The following is a 23,065-nucleotide window of genomic DNA, read 5'->3' on the forward strand; positions in this document are numbered from 1 at the left end:
GATATATAGTAGCATAGGAGAACAAAAGCTGGGTGTGAGCTGGGGGGAGGCAGATTGGGTTCTCAGGTGGTGCGAAGTCGAGAGTGGTGAAGACAGGTCACCACTATGGGCTTGGAGAAATCTTTGAACCTCATAGCCCTAACATGTGTTCTGAAGCGGTCTCTCATTAAAAAGTAAAATAATACGAATACTCTTCGTGAAAGATTTGTTAATGTGATCAATAAAGGTAAAAAGAAAACTTTTAACTAGTAAAGTTTAAAACAAAAGAAAATGTGATAAACATGTTGTGAAAGAAAGAAAATATTAGCTACCACAGGGAAGTGTGGTTTGAATTATCAATATAGCCCTGGAAACGTAAAATTATTTAATCCAATTCCAAATACTTTATTCATCCCCAAGGGGGCAACTTAGATAAATCATTACTAAATGCCAAAGGGAACCATAAGTAGACATTAGGTATATTAGATATTAGGTATAGGTATTATAGTCAATCTTGCATTATTAATTCAAGAATGTTTTAATAATAATAATTGCTTACACTTATATAGCGCTTTTCTGGACACTCCACTCATAGTGCTTTTACAGGTAATGGAGACTCCCCTCCACCACCCCCAATGTGCAGTATCCACCTGGATGATGCGACGGCAGCCATAGTGCGCCAGAACGCTCACCACACATCAGCTATCAGTGGGGAGGAGAACAGAGTGATGAAGCCAATTCATAGAGGGGGATTATTAGGAGGCCATGATTGGTAAGGGCCAACGGGAAATTTGGCCAGGACGTCAAGGTTACATCCCTACTATTTTTGAGAAACTCCCTGGGATTTTTAATGACCACAGAGAGTCAGGACTTCGGTTTTATGTCTCATCCGAAGGACGACGCCTGTTTACAGTATACAGTTTTGACTTTTGTAATCAAAATATAATTTAAGTGAATAGTCCATTACCCAATACAATAAATGCTGCTAAAAGAACAATTTTGTTTGTGCCATAAATACTAAACATACAGATTTTGAAAAGAAAATAATCCGCTTTCCTACATACTAACAGGTAGTCAAGTTGTAACGCAGCTAGGTTGTGGTGAAAAGGATCCGATGCAGATGCAGGAGACCTTGGGAGGTGAGTAAGCGAACAGAGCAAATCCAGGAGCTGAGTCTGAGTCCGAAGGCGTAAGGTAGGTCAAGATCCGGTAAAGGCACTGGTGGCGAACAATCCAGAACGAGAGACAGGTTCGTGGTCGAAACAAGAGCGGCAGGGTCAATTCCGAAAATGGTCACAGGTAGCAAACAATCCAAGGGGCGAGACGAGAACCGAAGTCCGAAGGCAAAAGGTGAAGTCAGAAAATCCAGTAAGGCAAAAGGGAAAGAAACGCTAGGTAAAGCAACACGAAGTGAACTCAATACCGAGCAGCGATATGCGGGTAAGGGAGGCTTAAATAATGCAGCCTGCCGCACTGTAAGGCGTCTGATGAGAAATTAACACGTGCAGCGGCGTTTGTAATTATCACCCTGCTGCTGGAACTGATTAGACCTCTTAGGAGCTGGTCTGGGCCGGTTAGTGGTCATGACACAAGTATGTCAGTTTCTTTGACATACCACCTACTTCACTATCCATAATCCACTTATCAAAAATCCGCTTATTCCAGAAGCACAGAGCTCAGGGTGAGACTACACCCTGGGTGAAAGGGAGGAGGAACCTACACCCAGAAAAAGCACACAGGAACTTTGAGAGAACTTTCAAACTCCACAAGTAGTGAGTAGGGTTGCTACATTGTAATTCTGCAAAAACAGACAATGACGAGTTCAGTATCTTGTCACGGCTATATTCACTGCAGTTAATAGAGAAATGTCTGGGGACATAATCTACTGAGTAGATCACTACAAAACTAATTACCATAACGTACTTTTGAATGGATGGCTATACAAAATACTGCACAAATACCTTAAAAACTGTACAGTCCAGTTGAAAACTGGAAGTCAGGCAGCACTAACTTTGAGGAAGCAACAATTGCTACCATATCACTATGCCAGTCCTATGTGTTTTATATATGCAGTGCAATTCATTAAATTAAAAAAATTGAAAAAAGTATGTTTCAGCAAAATATCCTGCAAGTCATGCTCTTACACTACAAATATACAGTACGAACATCAAGTACAACTATAACTTTTCTTATGCATTTTTGCCTTCTGGTTGATGTTTAGCTTGCAGAACACACAATGTACTGATAAAACTTAAAACAGCAAATACTGTTTTAAGGGTTTATTAGGTAATTTAAAATAATTTAAAACATTACAGTGTTTTCCAGAGACCCTTAGAACGTTTGACACCTCCAATACCTCTAGTGCTGTCCTGCATTCTAATTATTAACCATGCTTTGATTCATGGCAACTGTCAGATTTGATTAATTTCATGTTGAAATGTTATCCATTACCAAAACAAAACAGGTTGTAAATAATTAAACACAATTTAGTAGTTTGATAAAATTTATAATTTGTTCAAACAATTAAGGAACATGAATTGCACTGTAGTTCATTAATATACTACAGTCCAGGTATCATCTAGTGATTTGAAATATTAATATTACTGCAACTTTCAGAGCTTATTAACATAATGTGCATTAAATCAATACTCTCATATAAATGAGGGTTTGGTATGAAGAGATGCAACAACATTTTAATTGAAGACAAGCTTTTGTACATATTTCTTAAAGCAACTAATCATACTGTATGATGAAGTTGCTTTGTCTTGCACAGATACATAGTGTTCAAACGTATGCCTATTTTCATTATATGTGATAAGGATAACACCTGTAATACAACGACATGCAGTTAATATTGCTGTGTGTGAAAGTACTTACAAATAAATAAAATTGTAGTCAATGCTCCCATAATTACACATCAGTTAGAGCTAAAATGTTAAAGAGAAAACAATACCAGTCCCTTTGTTAAGCAAGAATTATAAGAATATATGGCACTTTCAGGTTCTTGCATGTAATAACATGGTCTGAAATGGTCACTGCACAGTTTCCCTAATCACCAAACGAAAAACTGACCTGATGCCAATTTGGGTCCTTACTGACAAGTTATGTCAGCTTTGTTTTAAAAAATTCTTCCAAATGGCAGAGCTGGAAATGAAATAATAGATTCATGTGCCTGTTCTTGAAATATGTTCCCCAGTGCCTACTAATGAATAATTAGTGGAAATGAGCACTAGGAAAGGATGTCAACTGATTAATTTATAGTTTAAGTGTAATATTTTATCTTTTATTTATGCAGGTGAAGTAACTAGAGAAGCAGACTATCTTTGATAAAATGCACAGCATTTCAGAACCTGCAACCAGAATCCATGCTTTCAGTCAGACCTAGTGCTCTCAAATTAGGAACCAATTAGTGACTTCTTGATATTGATTTCTGTCTCCTAGCAAATAGGCTAAGGCCTTCAGAATTCTTGTATCTGACACTAATGCTTCTATATTGGGAATACAATCTGACAAAAACATTTCTCTTTCCTTGCAAGAGTGCAGTCTACAGCAGATGTCGAAATCACTAGCTGCCATTTTATAGAACTTTCTTTTAATTGTCACATGCATGCATTAACAAAGACATTACAGATCAGAAAATTATGGATAGTAACCATTTTAAGCACTTTTGTGAAGTTAACATTTATACTGTAGCACCAGTATCTGGACCTTTTGCTGCAACTTCACAACAGAACTATGATTCATTTACTTAGACTGATGGATTTTCTTCTTCCCTACATCCTTTTAAAAACAAACAGCAGCTCTAATTAAAGTATCTCATTTATTTTTACTGGATTGTGAGAGTCTTAATTATGTATGTTTAACTTAAAAGGATAATTATTTTGGCTGCACTTTCCAAAAAGAAAGGTTTCAGTGGCTTGACACTCAATTCTGCCATCTCACAGCTCAGTACTTCCTGGGTTTGTTTTGTATGGAGTTCACCATTATGTTATCCTTACATTTTATCTGGGTACACTGGTTTCCTCACGGCTTTCAAAGATGCTGCCCGGTTAATTGTCTAATCTAAATTATTTATTTCTTCTGCTGAGTCCCCCACCTCATTACTCTACAAACCAACTGCTAAGAATTTGGACACGTTTTTGACACAAAAGTATATATATATTCAATTTTATAAAAACTAGTATGTTCTAACAGATACAGCTTTCAGTAAAGCTTTCATTGTTACACAATGGCTACTAGTGTTATTTTCTTCTTAGTAACTTTGTGTTCAAGGTGTATACAACCACTGCATGCTCCTGCTGCAACATAGTGTTTAAATAGTATACTGTAGTTAGTAATCCTATCCCTCAACATGATCATAGTTCTATTTACCCATATTTTTTAACATCAGTCCAGCTGGCATGGTTTTATGCCATTAATGAGTTTTATCTCATTATGGCATGACCAGCAATAGGCAATATTTACATGTATATGTCTTTAGATTAAAACACTTTCAAGTCATATTTACTTCAACAGAAGAGATAAGGAACAGAATCTGCTGAAGGTATTAATCAATAAACTGTAATCTTAAAGTTTTAAAGAGTACACAGAGTTCGCATACAGTAAGTCTCAAGTAAGTAAGGTTCTCCCTCACTCAGTGCTTCATTCTAATTGTTTCTATCTCACATCACTTAACCATACTTAGCCATGCCAGGCTCCATTTTCTGCTTGTATCTTTCAAATTAAAATAAATTCTGAATTTTAGGCAGAGAATTTGGTGTTCTGAGTAAAAATGTAAAGTAGGGACAGTTAAAAATAAACATTTTTTTAATTACCATGCTTAGCTTTATCTCGTCTGAGTGTAAGGCAAGCCTTTATCAGTCATTCAGGTTCTTTTTAATACCCCCCATTAATCCAAATATTATTATGCAGCCTTCAGTTTTACATCACTACAGATTTACTCTACTGCACTACAGTAATCCTAATGAATCAAGCACATTAACTCTGAATGGGAAGGCAGAGTTTCTATAACAATTTTGTTCTTAAGGCTTGTATGTTTCTCACAGATGTATTAAAAATTATTTTAATAAAAGTTACTGTATTTCTGATTTTAATTGGTTATATTTTTTTTCAAAAGACTAGTCTATACTGACCTTTAAAAACCTAAAGAAAGTGAAAGGTAGCTATAAATTGTGCTGCAGCTGCTCCAGAACTGATCACTGTCTCAGTAGTTGATTGCAATGAAACACAAAATTAGTGTTAATGTTTTCAGGCCTCAAAACATTTGTGTATGACCTTTAAAGAGAGTTATCTGAGCAGCACCCTGTAAGCTCATTAGCAACCAAAGGTATCGAACTTAATTCAGAGCCATCATTTTAGGAAACTGAGAAACTCAAGGAAAGATGTATTCAGATCTCAGACCCAAGAGTACCCAATTGGCAATCAAATTTAATGAAGCCACATAGGAACAAACTGGAGATCAATACTAAGCAGTGATCTAAAAACTGACAAAGGTTGTTTAGTAGCAAGCAGCACTAATTGAAATCAATGGATAATCTGATGACATGTCTTAACCTTTACACCTCAGAGAATTCATAAGCAAGTGAGTAACGGAGCAGCCAGCAAGCTCTGATGGGTTTTCCTTCTCTGCTCATGCTGGAGTCCAAACTGTAATCTGGTCAATGAGGCAGAAATTAGACTGATCGATGCTCCCGAGGGCGATCAGCTTGTAATGATTACAAAATGAAGAGCAATTCCTCAATGTGCAGTAAATATCCAAGCGTGCTTATCCCAGCTCAGTGTACAGGTCTTAGTATAGGTAACGGAAGGCAACCAGTTAAGATTTCTCTGATGAAATTCAAAGAGGTTTGAGGCCAGTTAGACAAGCTTATGTCTCAAAATTGGGGGGGGGGGGGGGGGGAGGTAAATGCCAGATGCTTTAAAAGACAGCTGTTATTGTACAATAGTAAATAGTACTAATTTGTGATTCCTCTTGCCAAAAAGTATAATTTAGTTTTAAAAAACCTATGTATAATTTGCAGACCTTTTTAGAATATAATATTGCTATGTTTTCCACGCTCATGAAAGGGAAAAGGTATCTCTAAAAATACAAGTACATTTTGTAATATTATTAGTCTTCTTCTTCTACATATATTTGCAATTCCTGTGGTCCCAAATTAACCCATTTCTAATTGAAAGCTAATCATAAATGAATAAGCAATAGTAGCCTTGCTAATTCAAAGTAATTGAGAAAACATAAAAATAGAATTCTGACAACACTGCTACAGGAAGGTTAAATTAACAATTATACCTTTCAAATGTCTCTTTAAAATTATTTATTGTTTTCAATCAGAGCAACACAACATATTTATAAGGCTACACCTAAAATGTTAATAATAGTTTTAAAAGGTAAGATATTTTCTATATGAAAAAAGTGAGTATATACAGTAATTATGTTGCTGTAGGTTGATAAACAGCTTACAAAGAAAAGAAAAACAGTGTAAATGTAGCATTCCAATAATTGTAGTACCAATACTACAGTGCCGTGGAGTCAAGGGAGCAATGAAAAAGACACTAATGTTTTGTTCCAGAACTGTTTTTTTACAAAATGTATTTTAATTTCTAAATACTAATTTTAAAGAATTTAAAAATGATCAAATAAAAAATTTCCCACAGTGAATAAGAGAATGTTTGATAAGCACAAAATTCAGTTCCCATAGATCCCGTTTTATGAATAAAACAAAATTAAGCTCATGTTTATTTAAATATTCCAGAGCACCAAATGAATATTTTTAATTCCAATAGAATTACTAAAGAATTCCTTTACTTTAACAAGATAAGCATCTATCCCATCCATTTTCAGAAACTGTTGAGTCCAATGCAGGATAGGGGTGAGCTGGAGCCACACCTGGCAGACACTGGGTGCAACACATGATATAAATCCCATTAGTCTCTTACAGGGGCAAAATTGTAAGATGTCAGTAAACCTACAGTAGACAGCATGTTTTGGGACTGCGGAAGTACACAACAGCATGTAGAGCATTCCCGAGACAGAACATGCAAATGCCTTACAGAAGGCACTCCAGGAGATAATCAAACCCACGGCATACTGTAATAAACTGGATATGTTAAAAAAAAGTTCAGAGTTCAACTTTGAATAATATAAACTTAAAGTACATGTACATAAATATAGGCTAGCAATTGCTGTGTCTTAGGCAGCCCTAATTCCTGAAATCTGGAATTTGTATGTTCTCTCCGTATTCATGTGGGTTTCCTCTGGGTGCTCTGGTTTCCTGCCACCATCCAAAGACACACTGGCAAGGTTACCACCCCTAAAGAACAAGCTGTCACTAAGTAAAAACAACTCTATGTAAACCCGTGACAAAAAGGAAATATGCTTGTTAATATATTCCTTATTCCTCAAAAATGTTTTTAGCTGGAGCCATCTTCTCATTCAACACTGCCACCAGGCCAAAAACCAAAGAGGTATCAGACAAAAGTCTGAGGTGTTGGTGTTAGTTCAAGGCCTCTTTTGTTGTCTTTCACATGTGGTTCAGTTCACAATAGGATCACAATAGGCTGATAAATCTTTTCAGGTTAGAGGGGATAAAAAAATGCAAAACTAATGTGTTTTGCCCTTGTAATAGTCAATAACTTCTGAGGCAGGTTCATTTTGAAATGCAAATATAGTGCAAACAGTCTGAAAAAAGCGCATGGATGATAAAACACAGTACAAGACTTGATTAAAACTGGCAGACAATTGCTGGGGGATATGAATACACTTTAACAATCATTTGGCATCATTTATGACTTTTCTGTTTAAGGTGACACCCTTTGCCTTAGACCAAAAGTAGATATATAAATATTGGTTTTAGCACTGTGAGATAAGGTGGAAAAATCCATTGTGAAAATAATAACAATCTGATATATTTATACTAAAGGCTGATTACCCTTTTAACTTTGGAGAAGCAATCATCACACTTTTTCTGTAATGCTTTGAAACTGGAATGCTGAGGATGCTGTTGTCATGGCTATGACATTGACTGTTAATGTTGAAACGACTATGCAAGGCAAACCTTAAACATGTTTCAGCCCATTTTTTTAAAAAAGTGCAAAAGCAGTGAGTCTTACAAGGTGTATGTGATGACATCACCCCCCTTATTTCTGAGAAATATACAAACATTTGCTTTCAATGGATTCAAACTTTAGATTACGACATAAAAGTTGCAGGTTATCAACGAGTCCTCCCATTAGCAGTTTTACACGAGAGAGGTCAAAAAGGTGATGTTTCCATGGAAAAGCAGCAGATTTGATTCCCTGTCTTTGTGACTGAGCATCATTAGGAACTGAAGACCAGGAGTTCACCCATTTCTCCATGTGTGGCATGTCCCAGGCATCAGTTTGAATAAGAGGTCTAATTAAATAATATTTCATTAAATGATTGGCATTTCCTTTCAGATCTTTCTTTTTTCAACATAAACCTTTATCATTATGCCAGTTATGAAAAAAGACGCAGCCCTATGATTTGATATTCCCTTTGCATGACACTTTCTAGCTATCTTTAGTTACTTCACATACTGTATGTAAGACTCTGTAAGACAAAAGTCACAGAAAATACAATATAATGAACTTACTTACTGTATCTCTACTACTTCTCAACAGAAATGAATCTGAATGGATAAGACCAAAGACATCAACTGTTGTATACTCTGGAGAAATGCTAAGAACTTATTATACTGTTACTGTGAATTTTATTCTAACATCCTTAGTTTAAATAAAATATGCAAAGCAATTAGTGAATTAAAAAGTGATTTCTTGACTATGTATAAAACCAAACCGAAAGCAAAATTAGTCAAATTTAAAACCTGTAAGATTTTGAAAAATGCTTAACAATATGATTTTAGAAGTGATGCATGCTCAAAGAGATTTCAGTGGAGCCCAGAAGCTATGAATGATCTGAAATTTCTAGAACAACCTAAAGTATTGAGGCATTCAGTTTGGTTTAGTTTTTTTCCATCTAATTTTACTATATTCTTTTGCCATAGAATATACCTAAACTCTTTTACAGCAATGCAGACATTTTAAAGCAAGGGACCTATTTTCAATATATCATTCCTGTCTAACTCAGACACATGGCTTGCTTCGTTGTAGTTTGTTTCAGAAATTAAGACACTCTATTAACTCTGCAATATCTGAATGCACAACAGTAATCTTTTATTCTGTTTGATGAGCTGCATATATATCATTAATAAAAAATTGACATATTTATAAAATTGCTGCACAGCAAGAAATTCTAGCTTTACACAGGCTCATTTTAAATTTTTAAAAATGCATGAAATATAAGACCATCACAAAGCCCATACATGAGAAAAACTCTGTAAATTCTGCCCATCAATATAATTTGGTTCTACTTCTCTGTAGTTCGGTAGCTGCTACTATTCCTACTGCTCACAAAAACTCATTAACTTTCCTGGAAACTTCTCTTAGAAAGGAACAGTTTTAGAGAATAAAATGAAGCTAAACTTGCACATCAATGAGAGAATCTGGAAAAAACACAAAAATGGGGAGAGCATGCAAACTCCACACACTTAGTCACAAAAAGAAACAAATCCAGGACTGCAGCAATTATAATGTAATAGAATTGGAAAAAAATACTTCTGAATATACTATTCAAGTATTCAAAGATCTTACCACACACCGCGCTAAGTTTTTAAATAACATTATGGCTATTTTTTAGTTAATAAAAAATAATAAAACTGTCACTCTACGACACATTTATATTTAAAGATAATTTTCTACAGTACAAATCCTACTTCATTTAAGTTAATATTACAGTAAATCTCATCCCGATGACTGTAAAAATGTACAGTAGTATCACCCAGTCAGATCACTCAAATAGCAAAAACTACCTAATAATCTACTGTCTGCAAAAAATATGAACCCTTCTCCTGAACTACTAGTTAAAAGTGATTCTAAGCAAAAACGGAAGTCTGCTACCAAATTATAGTGAAAAACAATGTACTGTAAACAACTGTACAGTGGAAGAACTGTGCTATTCCCTTATGAAGAGACAGGAGTAATCTTTCAAAAGGACAGCACTCTGGAAGGAGAAAGACAATCACATATCGTTGATAGGTTAAAGGGTAAAAGTCATTTAAAACATCTATCTTTCCTGTTAGTTCATTTTAGTAATTAGTAATTTGTCTTTTTAACTTAGAATTTCATTTTCTATGTACTCATTAATATTTTGGATCCAAAAATACTACAGGTCTTAAGGCTCAGCGTGAAGTAAAATGTAGAAAAAAATTCCAGTAACATGTTTTGTGAATCTGTTTTACTTGTTAGTAAAAAACACTGGGAAATACTACAGCAATAAACAGAAATGGTGAAATTCACAGTGCACTCACAATGGGAGCATTTAAAAAAGTAAGCTGTGAAATAACACTGCCAAGCAGTTACCAAGTAAGATGGGGCTTAGTATGAGGTTTAGGATATCCATTCTCCTTAATCCTTAACATTTCCATGAAAAAATACAAGGTAAAAGTTTTATAGACTTAATAATTGTACTGTTAATGTATTCGGGTGTACGGAATAAATTGATAAATACTACAGTGTGGATGTAGACATTATTAAAAGAAACTTTTTTTTAGTAGCATGTAACATAAGCTTAAAGAACACATAGCACACTGACAACTGCAAAAAAAAATGGTGATGTCCACATTTCCCAATTATAGTTCTTTTACATGTATTTAAATTTTAAACTCGAAATCAATTTGGTCCTTATATTTCTTAGTTGTTTGTAAACCATACTTTCTGCCCAGCCACAATTACACAGTAAAAGTCTTTTAAAAAACAGCCCTTGCTACTTCTTGTAGTTTCCCTGTTAAATTTAACCAATATTAATATATACAAATATATTATTCAAAAAGCATTAGATGAAAAAAATCAACTGTCCTGTAGGCACTAAGCCAGAAAGTAGGTATTCATTATTGTATTAAATGTTAAATTACAAAAGCAGTAAGAACCATTTTTTATTTTACAGTGTCTTTCAACACAAGGTGCTCTACATTAAAGCAAAGCAAAAGCAAATGCCTTAGAAACTCATTAATGCACAAACTTTCAAATATAACAAATCACACAGAATTAAAAACTAGTGCATAATAGAATTAAGATGTGATATAAAGGGGATGACTGACCTGCAATGTCTAATATGGGCTGGGAAATCATTACTTAGTTTTTTGAGTAAAAGAACAGTAAGCACAGTTTACTAAGGCTTGGAGCCTAGTTTCGGTGGAAAGAAGGTCAGAGTCCCAAGAGTACAACTATAGGCAGAAAACAGATCACCAATAAACTCTTTGCTGATGTCAGAATCCAAACTGTTCAAAGCTATGAAAACTGAGAAGCACCATTTCAAAACTCATTCTGAAATCCACAGAGAGCCACTGCAAGGAAGGTAGAACAGGAGGCATTTTAGTTTTCGTTTATATCCAACCACTTTTAAGCAGTTAAATGCTAAAGAGAAGGAAATTAGTTACATTAAAATGGTTTCTTATGGAGTGTTTACAGTATGTGGTTTACCATCACAGGTTGGATCGATGGATTTAATATGCTGCACTGGTGACATTTACACGGATGCAGTTTCACTCAAATGTAAAGTGAAGATAAGCATTGCCAAGTAAGGAGAGATTGGTGTGGGTCCTCATTAGAAATACTCACAGCACATGGGTATTTGCACAATGCTTTGATTCATGCAGGCGCACATTCCTTGATCCCTGTGCTTAATCCCTCCATTGGTGAGGACAAGGACACTTTGACAATTTAAGTCTTGTTCCCTAATTTAGCTGCACAATATTGAGTGTTGAAACTATTACCAAATTATAATTTGTATTAAAATTCTACTACATTGCAGCACCGAGCTGAACCATGTAAGATAAATGTTAAATACTCCCAATTTTTGTACTCCTAATTTTAATTAGAATTAAAGGGTATGTTACACAAAGGAAATCCTACTGAGAATGGTCATGACTTAAAATTCTGTTTAGATAAGTAGGAAACCCTGCCTCATGTTCATTCAAAGAAAAATCTGTGTATAAAAAAACATTGCCAAGAAACTAAATGCAAATTAAAATAGATTGTCTTAAACAGTCTCAGTCTGTGATCAATAATATGAAAATTCTGAATTAACTGGATATTACCCAAGGATGCAAGCTTATAAATTTAATTTAACACACGCAATTACTCTAATCTCTGTACATAATGAAATCTGCAATATTTAGACAGTAAAAATAAATCATTTTTAGTTTCATATCTATAGTACCAAATGATGCTACACAACAAAAATTAACCTATGTACTGTATAACGTAGATATTGCACCTTGTGACTCTGTTCTTACATGTCTTTGTTTCACTGCACATACAGATTGCATTGTGTTGGACTGTAAATGGTTTATTTTTTTCCAGTTCATTTATTGCATCTGTACCTTGTTTTTAATTAGTAAAATATTGAAGTTTTTTGCGCAGTGGAAGTTTGCTTTTTTTTTCCTTGTGTGGAAATATGTGCATGAACACATTGAACTGTAAACCTTGTAGGTCTGTGTCTGTGTGTGCCCTGCAATTGACTGGCATCCCCTCCAGGGAATATCCTCACTTGCAACCACTGCTTGCAGGGACAAGCTCCAGCCCTCACATGGCACTGTTTTGGATAAAGCAGTTAAAAAACAGATGGATGGATCAACCTTGTACACCAGCTTGGACAAGGATATCAGCCAAAAGAAACAATAATATATGGATTTTTTTTTAAGAAAGGGTCAATCGAACAAAGCTTAACAGACACTGGACATTAAAATAGAAGATGTAGATCTTCCTTAAGCAAAGTAGTTTTACATAAAATGAAGCAGTTCTTCTCAAAGTAGCTATTCAAATATAACTTATGAGAAAAGTACATACTGTAAAAAAGAAAATGAAGGGTTTGAGGAGAAAAAGTTATAGATGTATAGCTCAAAACCTTAATTTCTGTAGAGATGATCTTTTTTTGCAGCGCCAAAGGGTTTTACGATGTCAGCCTATACAGTACATCACTGTTTTGTATTTCAATACACAATGTATGGAATGGTCACAAAAAGACTAGCATAAAAATCAATTTGGAATTTTTGGCTAACAGGGTGGCAAAATGGCATTGGATCATAACCCAACAATTTGGTCCAGTGCTTCTTCTCTAGTTTTGATCTTAGGTAAAACTGTCCTGGTTGCAACAAATGTTGTCCCATCTGTCCTGACAATGATGCAGTGTTCCACTGAACCGTTCCATGGCTGTCTGGTTAATTCATGGTTATTCCAATGGCACTTATCACTTCTCATTCAGTGCAGAATTCTTCTACAGCAAAAATAAGCAGCATCAGTTTTACCTCTTTCTTTTACAGTATGTTAAGTATCATCAGTAAATTAAAAATCATTGTAGGGTAATTGTTCTACCATTTTGTCATACTATTTGTTAGATGTTTTTTTGTTTCATAGTATCGTAGGTTTTTTTTACAAATCTACAGAAGTACAATAGAATTAACACCTTTAGTTTGTACTTATTTCTGCTATTGTCCTGCTCTGTATATAACAAGGTGCAATGACGTATACTATACCTTTTACAGATGTAAAATTTGTTCTTATTTAGTGTACTGTATGTATTGCCCTAAAAGTGTATTTACTGTATGTATTTTTCAATCATGACACACAATGTACAGTACACATTGCACAGAAGTCCTCAGCATTTTCTTCTAACTCAACAAACAAACAATTTTAATGCTCTTCTATTGTGTATGGTATAAAAGGAATAGTGAGAAAAGTACTGTATTTACTCAAAGTGATTCAATTTTGGTGCCAGCTCTATTTTCAATATGATCTGAGTAGAACTCTTAATTCCTGTTAAACCCATGCTAACAGAAAAAGTTAAGACAAAGCAAAGCAGACAACAGACTAATTATCGGGACTGGAAATTTATTGTTTTAATTTAAAAACAACTGTTCTTTTCTGTAATATTTTAAATAAATTTATTTTCATGTACTAATGCCACTATTAAAAATGTGCTTAAAATGCAGATTTGTGACTGTAATAATTATCTTTAATAACACGGCTTTATAGTATTTATGTGACTGTTTTGCAAATCACAGAGTAATGCTATAAATGCATCCAATTAATAAGGCAACAAACTTGAGCCTGGAGCGCTCTTGTAATTCATTTACTTGTATTTTCTAAAGCAACAGTTTATTTCTTACTAGTTAATTTATTGAGCCTTGAGCATTTATTCTGCTTACTTTACAGAGCACTCTTGTAAACGTCAGTTACTGTAATTAAGTACTTCTCTTGAACAGATCAATTACAAAGAGCCTCAAAGGAGATGTACTATATATCCCCAATTCCAGTTGTCCAGTTCCTTACTGACCCCCCCCCCCAATGACTAGATTTACACCTCAACTTTTTCCAACCTCTTCCAACTTTCTATAACCCAGACCTTGTATCATTTTAGGCGCTCTTGCAAACTGCTGATCAATCCCTATTCACTTTGTAGTTATTTCAGCTTTTGTCTGTCATCATGCTCTGGATTGGCTTACTCTTACTGAAACATGGATCTCCCCTACAACCCCTTTACTCCTGAAGCCCACTCATTCTCCTCCTTTCTCTAGTCTAGCTGGTGGCACATGACTACTGCTCTCTCCCTCCAGGCTATTCTCTTTCATCATCTCTTTCTTTTCATTTTAAACACCTTTGTGTTTCCACTATCAAAGTAAATACCCCCACTCAACTTCTAATTATTGTTGTGTACTACCTCTTGGTCCTCTTACTTCTTTCCTTAATAAAACTAGATTTCCTTAATTCTTCCCTATAATCTTCTCTACCCTACTGTGGTGGCTTCAATATGTATCTTTACAATCACAATTCCTTGGCTATGGTACAGTATTTCCTCTTCTGTACTGTTTAAGTATTTCCCTATCTCCATTTATCTCTATAGACAATGCTGGTTGACAGCTGGATCAGGACTTCTCAAAGAACTGCTAGCCATCTCCGACAACCTTCTTAACTATTCTGATCTCTATTTCATTCCCCTTCCACCATCATCCCTACAGTATGTCTTGATCCTCCACTCACTTCCATTGTCTCCTTCCAATGCAACGTTGCTTCCTCTGCATTCTCCCACCTTGCATGTATTGATTCATTCTCTAAAAAACTATTTTAACACTACTCTCTTCTCTGCTCTTAATGCATTGATTAACTATCTATTCAATTCTTGCCTTGCCTGTGCCTTTTCCAACATTGTCTCTTCTCCTTGTTCTTCCTGGACTGAACCAAGGTACACTAAGCTAAAAATAAACAGAAATGTTAACTGCCTCCTGCTTCGTATCTCTATTGCTCTCTTCTTTCATCAGTCTCTTGAAGGTACCATCTATTTTCAATCTATCAAATCTGACACAGTCTGTTGTCTCTTCTTGAGCAACAACTGCAGAATTCAACCTTCTCTTACCAACTGGTCAACTGAACTCCTATTTCAAGGACTGGAACTCTAACCAGTTAGCCTCCCTGTTAATAGCATTCAGCCACTTCAACTCCAGGAAACTAGAAGTCTGCTGATCACCCTGCTTTCTCTCCTCTTCACTTTTCAGATGTTACTCCATTACTTCAGTGCTTCAAATGGCTCCTATTAAAAAACTTAGATCTCTGCACCTCTTTCCAACCTCCCTCTCATCTTCCCCCAGTCCTTCTGTACCCTCTCTTCATTCTCCCACTTCCAAAAAATCCATTCATTCTACACCCTCACCCATCAGTGATGGAATGACCTACCCTTACAAATCAGAAATGCTCAGTTCCTGAACTTCTTCAGCCTCTGCAACAAGACTCATCTGGTTAGACAGCAACTGTGATCTCCCTGCTTTCATCTACATTCTTCTATAACTTTTACACTGTATTGCACAAATGGTTCTTTTCATTTTCAAAATGGTAATGTAATGAGCTAATTCCACTGGCTCACTCTAAACAAGGTATATACTATATAACATGACACCTGCAAAATTGTTTTGTTGCACTTCTAAAACCTAAATTTGATATACTGTACAGGTCACCATGAATAATGTCTCCTACGCCAATAATATTTTGACCCTCCATTTTTTATTGAAACAAAATAATGAACAGGGATTTGTTGTTTCCCATTTTGAATTTTAATTTGCTTGGAGATGGGGAGCTCTATGGATGCATCCATCCACTTTATTTCTGCTTCTTCCAATTCAAGGTCGCAGGGAGGGGATGGAGCCTACTGTATATCAGCAAGCAACGGGTGCAAGTTAGCGGCCTTTGACCCTGAGACCTACCCCTTCCCCAGTCCATCGCACGCCAGACACACAGACAGACAGGCATACACACATTTATTGCCTTCACAGTTAGCGGCAAGTTTCTAAGAAGCCATTTAGGACTGTTTTTTGGACTGTGGTAGTAAACCAGAGTAGCCAGATAAAACCCACGTGAAAACAGGTGAGAATATACAGTATAAACTCCATGCAGATAGCACCCCAAGTCCGGGACTGAACCCAGGACCCTGCAAGGCAGCGATGTTAACCACTGTGCCACCATGCAGAAGCCAGCTCTATTAATGAACAAGGAAAATACTTTGTTCTACAGGTTTTGTTGTATTCATGTATGATATCTTTAAAATATATGTAAAAGTAAAGCATACTCAAAACTAGATAAACGTCTATGAAAAGAATGGTTAATAGCTAATACTTATGATTTTCAATCCAAACTATTTAACACCAATCCAATAATATAATTTAAATGATATATATGCATTTACCAAAAATGAAGTAGCCATTTTTGGTTATTTTTTCTGGAAAAACTCTTCTCACATTAGTGACTATAATTCCATTTGATGAATTAATTCATGAGGATCTTAACAGGGCAGATGTTTCCCTTCCAGACTCCTAATTAGTTTATGAAACTGCAAGCACAGTTGGTGTTGATATGTACTGTAAGTAAGACTGTTTGGGACTTCTGTGCATTTTATTTGCTGTATGTTTAACCACACATGGACAAAACAACAAAACCTCTCCAAAAGGACTTGCTTGCTTTTAAATTTAAGTAATTACATTGATCATAAAAAGTGAAGTGCTAATGCCTTTGTTTGAAAGCTGCAAATAGGAGTACACTTTTCCTATTTAGTGTGGGGAAAATAAGTGTACTGTATGAAATAAAACCATCTACAGATTTAGGGCCAAAAGCTTCCACACTACAAAACACAAATATTGCTCAGCCTTATCAATAGTATGTTTTTCAAAAGAATAATGCATACATTTACAGTGTAGAGCCTCTCTAGTACTGTATGTCCAGCATATAAACTGGTTTACATTGATTGTATCACACAAAATAACTCGGCCATGTGCTTTCCATATAGATGAATATAAATTAAGGTTTCTTCACCCCTAAATGTTTCCTCAACCAGAAATTTCATATTTTCAAAGTTCAAGCAAGTGATATCTAATTCCTTTCTCTATTAGCCAAATAAAATACCTTTTGAATTACATTTCACAACCATACATTTTTTTTCCTCGCAGTGCCAAGAATTTTACAGTGCCCAAGCAGAATAAGTAGCCCTATACCGTATGAGACAAAGCACTTTGCCATTGATGCAAATGCGATATACTGTAGCTTACCCATTAAGGCCTTCACATTGTTAAGAAAGAGAAATTGTGTTTCAGAGTTTACCCAGGTATTCAGTAAGGAAGTCATTGTAGGGGAAAGACGAAAGGGGAGGGCATATCTTTATTGCCCAATTTATCCCTTGTCTTGTGAATGTACTGTATAACACAAGTGTTCTCTACATTCAGCGTGGGCACTGTAGAGTGCAACACAGACTAGAACCAGAGAAGTCAAGCCAGAGAGCTTTCACCTCCCTCCCTGACATGTCATAATATACTTTGAAATATCTTTTAATAATTTTACAAAGGGAAATCTTTGCTTTTCAAGTCAAGCAGCTGACAGTTTAGGGGAATAAGCATTTGCTGATCATACATAAGCTGCAGTGAAAAGCACTATGCTGAAGAATAATTTAAAATTACAAAATTACGCTATTGCATTCCAAGACACCAAAAATGGTACAATTAAATGTGTGATATATTACTCAATCCTCTCTTTCTACATCATAATAAATCTTTCTCTTTGATAAAGCGGATCAAGCACAATCAACTTTATTCTTACAATTTATGTTTTAATGACATCCCAAGATGGAGGTTGATCAGCCTCAAAAGACTGATGTTTTCAGAACAACAAAAAGCATTTAGTTAGTTTAGTTTATGACAACATTTTTGGCTCCTTTTAAAATCTAAATTTAGGAATCCTATTTCAGTCTTCTGAACCATGTCTCTGTGGTCCTTGCTCACATTCTACTAAAGCTTAGACGGAAATCTATTCACCTTTTTTACCTGGTAAACAGGTGAACACTAAGCAGTCTTTTGTGTTGAAGATAAAAAAAAGTTACTGTCAAAATGGAAACTTTTTGGTCTTCATAAGTGTTACGACCCCAGGTATCTAGGGGTAAAGGGGTGTAACATTCAGGATGGGTTTGGATGCAGGTGGGTTTCTGGTGAGGGACTTAGGAAGTGTGACAAAAAAATTTGGGGCAAAAGTGATTTATTTACAAAGTAAAAAAGTGAATAAGTGACTGGTACGTATTACAGGACACAAAGAACACACAGGGAAAAGGAACTTGAACGGTGTAAAAGAAAAGAAAAATAACAAAATGGCCCTAGCTAATACAGGCGGTGAGATCTTTCCTAACTAACCAAAACAAAAACACGAAACAAAAGGTCTTCGGCATCTTCAAGCACCCCAACTTCCCTCCACTGACTAACCAGAAAAATACAAAGGTGGCACTTGCCCCTAACCTAGTGTGTCTAGACAATGCAAACATGAGCCAAAGCTAACCGAAGTTGAGAAAGGAGCTGACCTAAGTTGAGCAGAAAGCTAATGGAGTCGAAACTTCTTCAGGTATTTGAACTTTAGGTCTGGTTGCTGATTGGCCAGGAGTTGATTGATGATGATGTCACAATTGCAGTGATGGTGTAGTGATGGACCAATGGGGGATACCTGAATACAGGAAGCGGAAAAAAATAAACAAAAACACGGACACACACGGGGACGTAACAATAAGTCATGAAGTCATGAAAAACAGCAAATGTTTACTTAAGCCTTCATACAAAGCATAAAAATAACAAAAGACGACATCATTCAACAAAAATTATAAACTGCAGTTTTTCCAGGGAACATTTCATAAATGGTTTTTAAGAGCATTGGACTACTATAAACCAAACAACACAAAAACTAAGGTAAAACTGATTCCAAAACTGGGATTGCCAGATTGAATACCCTAAACTCTACCCCAGCTCATTCAAATGGGGAGGTAGGCTTCCATTTTAAACCAGAGAGGAGTCAGGGTCTATGGGCCAACACAAAATGAATAAAGAAACCATTCAGATCCATGACGGATAAGTTATAAATACAAGTAACAACCACACTTCAAAGAAATTAACAGTATTAACAACAATAGAAGTGAATATGCAAAATAGAATGTCCTTTCCCACATGTCTTGGAATGATGACAAAGATAAAACAGGTAAGAGACCTCAACCTCATCAGGTTATGTGAAGTAGGTGTGCAACTGCTCTTTGTTACACAACATTAGTTATTCCTAATTATAATTGCCTTGTGTAAATGGCATGTACAAAAGTGTACTGTATGTGAGTCAATTCAAAATGCCCCATATCTCAAATGTTAAATTGAAGTTAACTGTAATGATGTCACAAAGCAAAGAAAGATGGGTACCCTAGTAAACTTGTGATTTAGCATTATCTGTTAAATCAGAGCAAGCAGGACATCACAGAGTTTAGAATGTAGAGTTCTACCTGTTGCTTCGAAAGCCTCATGCTACTGTATGAATACCAGAATACCTGGGACAATTTGCAGCCAAGTGCTCCATCCACTTGACTCTACCAATAAGTGTGCCAGTTCCTGTAAAAGTTGCACATGAGAATGCAGTGATTTGAGTGCACACTGCCCTTGGCAAACCACACCTCTAACACTCATCAACATGGTCATTCTTTCAAACAAGACTCAGAAATATTGTAAGGGTGGTGACAGTCATCAGTAGCTGACTTTTTGCACATCAGAAATCACATTTCAGTTTTTTTAAAAGTTATTCCAACCACCACAGCCAGCATTACCAAGATCTCAGAAAATTATTACGGTATTTAGAAAGAATAAAACCTAATTTAAAATGATAATTTTGGTATTATTAACCTGTCTTTCCTAGCTTAACACAATCTTGCCACAGACTTCCTTGACTGAAAAACAATGCCCGGTACACTTTGAGAAACAGCAAAAATACCCTGAATATATTAATAGTATAGTACAGTGCCCTTCAGATTTATTCATATACAGTACCTACTGAATTACAAACAAAAACATCATATAACAGAAAGATACAGAGATTGTATAAAATGCTTAAATGATATACTAATAGCATTGCAGAAAGTAAAAAACATTTTAATAATAACTAAAGAAGATGAAGGTCATATTTATTCTCACCAGTATATTTCATATTATCTAAATACTACCTTGGCTTGGCATGGATTACATTGACAAGACGCCTCCCATAGTGTGCTATAAGTTTCTAGCACTTTTTAATTAGCTGTGGCTTTAAAAATGTTTGGATCATGAAAAGTTTAATGTTTTGTCAAAAATGACATTTCGAATAGGCTTTTAAGATATAAATTTTAGATTTCTAGTTTTGAAGCATATTCAAAATGCCATTGTTGATATTACAGGTATGCATTGCCTTCTGTTCATTATAATTTGTTCTATTGCTATTTTTATGCTCAACAAAAATGTAAGTCCTTTAGTTCTGAGTGTTAGTGACTTATTTTATGCTAGAAACAGACTGAGCTATCAAAGTCTAAACCCAGGGAACTATTTCGCCTGGTTTGATTAAGCTATGCATTGCCTTCTATCAAACACTATTTTCCTTGATGTGGGTCATTATCACCTTCTCAATTCCTCTCTGCTGCCAAATCTGAAACAGGCAGCAGTCTGGAGAATTGTTATCTAATTACCTCCCAGTATTGGTTATGAGATTCTTCTCAGAAAGAGTCGGACTGGTAACCCAATTCTAATGTAATGTGTCCATAAATAAACACAACAGAGTGGCAAGTTCTTGTTTAAGTTCAAATGCTGCAGCAAATGACAATTGTATGAGGTTGTTTTTTTCTAACGTAACATAAAAGGTAATGAAATAAGACAAAACGCTGGTCCATAGTTGATCATTGTGAAGAAATGTGTATGGAAAACATCTGGTAATGTCCCTGTTGTTGTGGGAAGAGAGCAAAAGAAAACAGAATGACAGCTGAAATAATAATAATAATAATAATAATAATAATAACCTGCTAAACAATAATACGATATGAATTAAATGAAGTAAATGCAGTATATGGCTCTACTTGCTAAAAGTGCTAAAATTTCTCTCAGTAACTCTCCATCCCACAAAGTCTTCCATCATAAATTGTGTACTGTATATTTGCTTGTCATTTATTGATTTGGAGGTAAAAAAGGAAAATAAGACATTAACAAATGTGTAGTACAAGATCAACAGGGTAAAATATTTTATGCTAAAGGGAAGTGGAACAGCAGGAAAGTGTGGAAATAGCAGGGCCATGCTGAGGGAGAAAACTGCCCCAGGGGCTCTGGCATGTGTATGGGGGGTGAGCAAGCCCTGACATTCTGCAAAATGGTTCTCCTCCATCCCTTCCAGATCAGAGTCTAACACTGACACTGGCTTTCTACCAAACATTTTTTCTATTTAAACACACTGCATGATATCAATAATCCAACATGTTAAACATCTATTGACCTTTTGAACACAGTAGCTCTTGGTCCAAGTCCTGAAACATTCTGAGGAGTAAATAAATGCTTCATTTGAAGTATAATATTTTCAAATGGAGATAATAGTCTTTAAAATGGGCATTCTTTAAGCTCCGTGAAGTCCCCCCCTCCCCAAACAGCATAATGAAAGCCACCACATCATTAGTACTCTGTTTGTGCTGGTTTGTGCAGTTGAAAGTAGCGCTTGTACCGATTTCGTTTCCGAGATAATAGCACATTATTTGCTCGGGGATATGATGTAACTCACTCACGTCAATGGCCCTAACCAAATCAGTGGGTTTCATCGTTTGTGCAGTCTGTAGGGGGAGCAGCATTACAGAGCACATCCTTAATTAAATTAATTTGCAGAAATCTATTTTTCTATGTGTAGCTTTAATGATAAATCAACCAATCACTTTTGTTTAGCATTATTATACTTTAAAAAGTATGATATTATACTGTATTTTGCTTCATATTATTGTAATATCCAATATATTACATTATACAGCAAAATATAATGTTAGCACTTTAGTAATCATTTTAAAACTTTCAATGATGACAAAATACAATACATACTCATGTAATAAGAGTGGAGTTATAGCATTTCCGCTGATTTCCATGCTAACCTTAGTACCTGAGAATACATCACTTTAAAACTTTAGAATAAAATATATCAACCAGTTCAGTATATTACCACAGGCAACTATAGAATTATTGGACAAGAGCAGGTATTCACTGAAAACTCCCTGTGATCTATGTAGCGTGGCCCATGTTGCTTTTTTTGTTTACAAATGAGCTCAGAACAAAAAATTGTTTTAATTTAGTATAATCAAAAACACAACTGTTATTAAAGTTACTCACAGTACAGTATTTTACTTCCTTCAAGACCAACATTTCATCTTTGTAGTACAATTATTTGAAAGCTATTTATTTTGGAAAGCAAAAAGCATAAGAAAGAGCTGCAGTGAATATCCTCTCCAAACTCTCACTTCTAAATGAAAGCATCCTGGTGCAATATTTCATTTACTTTCATATAAAACTACACCCTTTGACCAATTTTCTTTCCTAAAATACATACTGTACATGATCAACTCACATGAACTGCAAATGTTTACATGCAAGGTACAATATCCCCCATTCCCTTTTCCCATTGGTGCTTGGCAGCT

The sequence above is a fragment of the Atractosteus spatula genome, chromosome 5, assembly GCF_055471065.1.
Source record: "Atractosteus spatula isolate fAtrSpa1 chromosome 5, fAtrSpa1.hap1, whole genome shotgun sequence".
Classification (NCBI taxonomy): domain Eukaryota; kingdom Metazoa; phylum Chordata; class Actinopteri; order Semionotiformes; family Lepisosteidae; genus Atractosteus; species Atractosteus spatula.